Source organism: Pan troglodytes, chromosome 22 (genome assembly GCF_028858775.2).
Source record: "Pan troglodytes isolate AG18354 chromosome 22, NHGRI_mPanTro3-v2.0_pri, whole genome shotgun sequence".
Taxonomy (NCBI): Eukaryota; Metazoa; Chordata; class Mammalia; order Primates; family Hominidae; genus Pan; species Pan troglodytes.
In genome coordinates this window covers 40,363,942-40,371,154 of record NC_072420.2, presented here as the reverse complement: position 1 = coordinate 40,371,154, position 7,213 = coordinate 40,363,942, and the positions used below count along the sequence as shown (strand labels likewise).

Sequence of the window (7,213 nt, the reverse complement as noted above, 5' to 3'; positions counted from 1 at the left end):
ATTCTATAAGCCTTTTATATTTTTATTTTTTTATTTTTTATTTTTTGAGACAGAGTCTCACTCTGTCACCCAGGCTGGAGTGCAGTGGCGCGATCTCGGCTCACTGCAACCTCCAACTCCCGAGTTCAAGAAATTCTCCTGCCTCAGCCTCCCGAGTAGCTGGGACTACAGGCGCATGCCACCACACCCAGCTAATTTTTTGTATTTTTAGTAGAGACAGGGTTTCACCGTGTTAGCCAGGATGGTCTTGATCTCCTGACCTCATGATCTACCTGCCTTGGCCTCCCAAATTATTAATTTTTAATTTTGCTTTTTTACTTTTTAAATTTTTTGTTAAAAACGAAGACTCAAACATACACATTAGCCTAGGCCTACACAAGGTCAGAATCATCCATATCACTGTCTTCCACCTGCACATCTTGTCCCACTGGCATGGAGCTGCCATCTCCAATGATAACAATGCCTTCTTCTGGATACCTCCTGAAGGACCTGCCTGAGGCTGTTTTATCGTTACCTTTCTTAATATAAGTAAAAGAGTACACTCTAAGAGAAAAAAAGTATAGTGTAGTAAATATATAAACCAGTAATATCGCTGTTTATTATCATTATCAAGTATTATATATCTTACATAATTGTGTGTGCTAGACTTTTATACAACCAGCAGCCCAGCAGGTTACACCAGCATCACCACAAACTCAGTGAGCTACAATGTTACAACAGCTATGACGTCACTAGGCCATGGGAATTTTTCAGCTACATTATAATCTTATGGAACCACCATCATATAGGCAGTTCATCGTGATCAAAACATTGTTACATGGTGCATGACTGTAGGCTCAAATAAAGCCTAGCATCTGACCAGTACAAAATGCGTAATAGATTAATACATAGATGATAGATGACAAGACAGATTAGATAGATTGGTAGGCAGATAGATAGATGACACATAGATGATGATGATGAAGATAGATAACACATAGATGATGACGAAGATAGATAACACATAGATGATGATGATGAAGATAGATGATAGATAGATGATAGATACATAGATGATAGATATAGATAGATGATAGATAGATGATTGATAGATAGATAGATGATAGGTAGATGATAGATAGATGATAGATAGATGATAGATGATAGATAGATAGATGATAGATAGATAGATAGATGATAGATAGATAGATAATAGATAGATAGATGATAGACAATATATAGAAAGAAAAATAAGCCCAATGCAAACCTACTACGATCAGCAGCACCTCCTTCTCTCTCTCTCTCTCTCTCTCTCCCCCCCCCCGTCTATCCCCAGGTTCTGTCTGTTTTAGTTGCCATTTAGCCAAGATTTCATTCTTGCCTGGTCCCCCCCAATATTATAAAGTCGTTTTATGCCCTCTCAGTCCCCTATGTTACTATAATCATTTACATTAGGTGAGCCATTTTTGTAGGTGAAAAATAAACAATTTCCTGTGGTTCTAGCTAATATTTACATACAGGCTCACACAATTATTTCACACATATCATCTCAGATACTTTCCCCAGAAATGACTGAGTAGGGCCACTGTGATTGCAGACTTCTACTCACGGCCCTGAAGCAATCCTCTCCCCCTGAGTAGGGGTGGGACCAGGAGATTTACTTCTAATGAACAGAATCCAACAAGAGAAACAAGAGGTCATTGCATCTTACATGGTCAGGCTACAGAAGATTGTGACATGGGCCTTGCATGGACTCACCACCTGCTGTGTTGTGAGCTGAGTGTGGGGAGCTACCTGACAGGGAACTGAGCGTGGACTCTGTTGACAGCCAGTAAGGAACTGAGACCCTCAGTTTCACAACCGCAAAGAAACGAACTTGTAATGATCAGGCTGGTGTGTCCTTATGGCCAGGCTACAGTCCCCATGATTTGATATGACCCTAGCTTAAGTGTTGCTGTGAAGCTATTCTGTAGATGTGGTTAACATCTACAATCAGTTGACTTTATACAAGAGAGGTTATCCTGGATAATGTGGGTGGGCCTAAGCCAATCAACCAGAAGTTCTTAAAAAACAGAATTGCAGCTCCTTTGAGAAATAAGAAATTCTACCTGCAGACTGCAGCATCGAAAGGATTCCAGCCTGCCCTTCCTGATGGCCTGCCCTGTGGGTTTCAGACCTGTCAGGCCAATAACTATAATTGCACAAGCCAATTCCTTGCAATAAAGACGTCGAGGTAGAGCTACAAATACAGATATGGATAGAAATACATCTCCTGCTGGTGCTGTCTCTCTCTGGTAGAGAGAGACAACTAATACAGAACTAAGTCCTGCCAACAACACTGAGTGTGCTGGGAAGAGGACCCATCCCCAGTCAAGCCTTCAGATGAGACACCAGCCAACACTTTGTCTGCAGCCTTGTGAAAAACCCCGTGCCAGAGACACCCAGCTAACCATGCCTAGAGTCTCAAAGAAATTCTGCAGTGATAAATGTTGGTTTAAGCTACTGGAGTGGTAATTCATTACATAGCATTAGCTAACTCATGCAGCCATCACTGAAGCTCATGCAGGAGGTCCCCTTCCCAAGGACACCCAGCTGAAGAGCCAGAAGAAAGGGATGCTTTTCTTTTTTATGCACAGGTGGTTTTATGGGACAACAGTATCCCTGGGTGAATGGTAAGGAAAGGATAGTTATCTTTATTTTGCTGATTAAAAAAAAAAAATCTGTAAAGACCCAGTCTCAGAGAGACTAAGTCTCTTGCTTAAAGTGCGAGGTCCAGAGCTAAGACTAAAACCAATAGTCAGTTTGCAGCCTGGATTTCTGCCACCAGATTTTTTTGCCCTGTGTCCTTAGTATTCTCTATAGCATGCCATGGTCCCCACTCTTCCTGGTTTGCAGATAGTCACCTTTTTGGCCTTCTTGCCCTGTCCTCATATGGCAGGGAGAGAGGTCATTTCTCTTGTGTTTCTTCTTATAAAGGCACCTATTGCATTTATGAGGGCTCCACCCCCATAACTGAATTACCTCCCAAAGGCCCCATCTCCTAATACCATTACACTACTGATTAGGGCTTCAACATATGAATCTGAGAGGGGCACATTCAGTCCATAACAGGCGTCATCTCTGCATCCTACCACTTTGGACTCAGTGCTCCTGCTGTGTTGAACCTCATGCCTTCCCCAGCCCCCTGCTTCAGCTCCCCACCCCCTTGCTTCTTTTCACATGCTGGCCTCTCTCCATGGAGCCCCCTTCTCCTCCCATGTGACTAGGTCTTACTTAGGTTTCAGGTTAGACTTCACTTTCTCTGGAAAGCTTTCCTGGCCTCTCAAGAACACTGTTGGAGGCCGGGGTGGTGACTCATTTCTTTAATCCCAGCACTTTGGGAGGCCGAGGTGGGTGGATCATCTGAGGTCAGGAGTTCGAGACCAGCCCGGCCAACATGGCGAAACCCCGTCTCCACTAAAAGTACAAAAATTAGCCAGGCACAGTGGCACGTGCCTGTAGTCCCAGCTACTTGGGAGGCTGAGGCAGGAGAATCGCTTGAACCTGGGAGGCAGAGATTGAAGTGAGCCAAGATCTCACCATTGCACTCCAGCCTGGGGGATAGAGCAAGATTCTGTCTCAAAAACAAACAAACAAACAAAAAACATTGTCGGTGCCCTCTCTGTGTGCACCAACTTGCACCCGGCAATATCACGTGGCATTGTAAAGGCCTGTTTACAAACCACTTTCTTAAACAGAAAAGAAGTTCATGACACCAGGAACTGTGATGCATGATAGGCATCCAACTCAAATGCGTTGATGAATGCTTAGCAAGTGCCAGTCAGTACGCGACTGGAAGTCTGAGCATAGAATTACAGCGTGCCTCCTTTAAGATGTACACCTTTGGGTCTATTTTTGAATTCTAGGCTTTAATGCAGTAAAGTTGAAGTTAAAACTCCAGGGTCAATTTCTAGCTGTATGACTTGGGCAAAAAAGTAAACTTTCTGAGCCTCTGGATAGAATGGTTTTCTCTGCTCTTATATACAGTCTTAACTACGGTCTTCTCTGACATATGGCAGGATCAGCAAATAACACAGAAAGGATTTTGTTGTTGTTTCTTTTTTTGAGACAGAGTCTCACTCTGTTGCCCAGGCTGGAGTGCAGTGGTGCGATCTCAGCTCACTGTAACCTCCGCCTCCCGGGTTTAAGTGATTCTTCTGCCTCAGCCTCCCGAGTAGCTAGGATCACAGGCATGCACCATCATACCCGGCTAATTTTTGTATTTTTGGTAGAGACTGAGTTTCACCATGTTGGCCAGGCTGGTCTCGAACTTCTGACCTCAGGTGATCCGCCCGCCTCGGCCTCCCAAGTGCTGGGATTACAGGCGTGAGCCACCGCGCCTGGCCAAGGTTTTGTTTTTCAATGTAACATCTTACGTGCTATTTATTGTGGCATTCAATATCCAGAAACAGCTAAAATTACAGAGACATGAGTAGGAAGGCTTTGTTTCTGACACCGTTTCCTGTGGACAAGGCAGCTGTGAGTGCTTTTTGTCCTCTGTACAATAGAGAGGTTGGGCCAGGGGATCTCCAGGGTCCCTCCCCTGTCTGACGCTCTTGTTTCTTTCCTGAGATGAGTAAGCGTTACCCAAAGCATCGCTGCTAAAAGCACTGATAGAAATATTCTCTGAACTGAAGTGCAGCCAGGTTCTCATCACTGAAGGGAATCTAATTGTTGAGCTCCAGTCTCCATCTGCACTGACAAAGGACAGTGCCCCAGAAAAGCCTGCAGGGCCGCAGCACTGTTCAAACAACCAGAGAATAAACAGACGCATCTGTCATCCGAGAGCTGGGAGAGGCCTGCCAGAGACAATGTTCCTGGCCACGGATGCCTGACGAAAAGAATGTTTTGTCGTGGTTCAGAGGCGCTGTAAGTCTGAACATGCAAACCGCAATTACCTAGAATCCTAAAGACAGTCAGAAGTGTGTTGTCTTGCGGTTTTCTGCCAAAGTGATTCCTTCCTGTACCTACCTGGTGGTTCTTCACAGGATAGCACAATTGCATAAGGACCTCATGACAATGAGGGCATTTCTTTGTTCGATCATTATGCTGTATGGCTAGAGAAAGTCATCAGGCCATGTAGAGGGAATGGCTGATGTCACGGTTTATTTCTCCTTTGGCGTCCTTAATAATCTAATGCAGGCCACTTGTGTCTGTTGTAAAGTGGGGATAATTCTAGTAGCTATTCAAATGGCATGAAATGAAATACGTCCCCACATTCATTCTTCCAAGACACTGCGTGACGGGAGGCAGGTACCGCTGCTCTCTTTCCTTACACCCTCTCCTGGCTGGGGCCCACTCAGCAGCCCCTCCACCAGGTAGTCCTCGCCAGTGCAGTCACAGACCCACCCTCCAGCTCCTAAAGTCAAACGCTCTCAGACTCAAGTCCTTCAAACCACAGGCTCATCCATTTGTTCAGAAAAACGGATTGCTGGGTGGGAGGCGCCGCTGTAAATGCCGTGTAAATGCCGTGGAGTGTGGGCAGGAAGGCAGTGTTTGCACTCATGGAGCTTACAGTCCATAGGGAGAGACAAGAGATGCATAAGTGTCCAGTAAAATGTGGGCAGGGATGAGTGACATGAAGAAAATAGAGCACACTGAAGGAACAAGGCGAGGGTGCAAGAAGTACTCACAGAGGAGGGGGGGCTGTTAGCAGTGGAATTGAATCCCCCCCAAGATCCATATGTTGAAGTCCTGACCCCCAGCACCTCAGAATGTGACTGTATTTGGACATCGGGCATTTAAAGAAGTAATCAAGGTAAAATGAGGTCGTCAGGTTGGGCCCTGACCCTATCAGACAGGTGTCCTTGTAAGGAGAGGAGATGAGGACACAGACAAAGAAAGATGGCCCCATGAGGACACAAGGGGAAGATGTCATCTGCAAGCCCAGGAGAGGGGTCTCAGGAGGAACCAGCCCTGTGACGGCTTGATCTGGGACTCCAGCCTCCAGAACTGTGAGAGAATCGAGGTCTGTTGTTGAAGCCGACTCGTCTGTGGTGCCCTGTTATGGCATGAGAGGCACCCACGGGAAGGTCCTGGGGAAACACATGACAGTGACGGGGCCGAAGGGGCTGGGCTGGCTGGAGGAAAGTGCAAGGACCGTGTGCTGGCCCAGGGGTGAAAGGCAGGGCGTGGTGGGGAGTTGCCGGGGCATTCAGGAGCCAGAGGTCATCTTGTGAGTCACGGTAAGGACTTCACAGTCACATTGAAGGTAAATAAAAACTTCTAGAACAATGAGCACCAGTGGTCCACGATCTTATTCATGCATTTCAGAGACCACTCTGTGCAGATGAGGCCACACACGTCAAAGAACGCACAGGGAGCTCACTGGGAGACCCCCACGGAAGTGTAGGTGACGGATGACAGCGGCCTGGGTGGGGGGCTGAGGGCAGTGAAAATGGCCCGATTTAGGCTCTTCTCCCCTGAGGAGGCTTGGGACCTGCTGCTGCAGGATGTTCAGGAAAGACAGGAGCCAAAGCAAACTCCTGAGCTTGAGGCACTGGCAGCAGAAATACTGAGATAGCAGAGAGGCCAGTCTGAAGGGGAAAAGTGAGAGTTCAGCTTTGCCCATTTTACATCAAAGTGATGCTGCTGAACAGGAAGTGGGATATCTGGGTTTGGGGTTCAGTGAAAAGTCAGAGGTCATGACCCATATTTGGGAGCCATCAACATAGAGATGGAATTAAAACCCATGATGTTACAGGTTGAATCATGACCCCTGTCAAAAAAATTCATCTGCTGATGTTCCAACCTCCAGTAGCCAGAGACGGGGTCTCTAAAGAGGTAATCAAGTTAAAATGAGGTCAAGAGGGTGGGCCCAGATCCAATGTGACTGGTGTCCTTATAAAATATAAAAGGAAATGGAGACAGACACACACAAAGGAGAGGCCATGTGCAGAGACAGGAGGAAGGCGTCATCCATACTCCAAGGAGAGAGGCCTCAGGAGGAGCCAGCCCTGACGACACCTTTATCTTGGACACCTGGCCTCCAAGACGATGGGAAGAGAAACACCTGTTGCGTTTCTTTCCAGCTGGATGGCTTGTGTTCTGTTTCCACGGCCCTAAGACAAACGAACACATGGGGAGACAGGTGCTCTGACTGGCAGGCAGTACTGATGGCGAGCGGGAGGCCTGGGGTCTCAGCCAGGGCCCTCCACCATGAGAGGGCGGGACAAGGAGGTGGAGTGAGCCAAAA

The 7,213-nt window shown here is 46.7% G+C and overlaps 1 protein-coding gene across 1 annotated transcript in view; it reads right to left on the bottom strand.

Moving 5' to 3' along the window:
- The window catches only part of IGSF5 (immunoglobulin superfamily member 5), a 246,295-nt gene that overhangs the window by 121,444 nt on the left and 117,638 nt on the right, over positions 1–7,213 (bottom strand). The gene's annotated exons all lie outside the window — the stretch shown is intronic.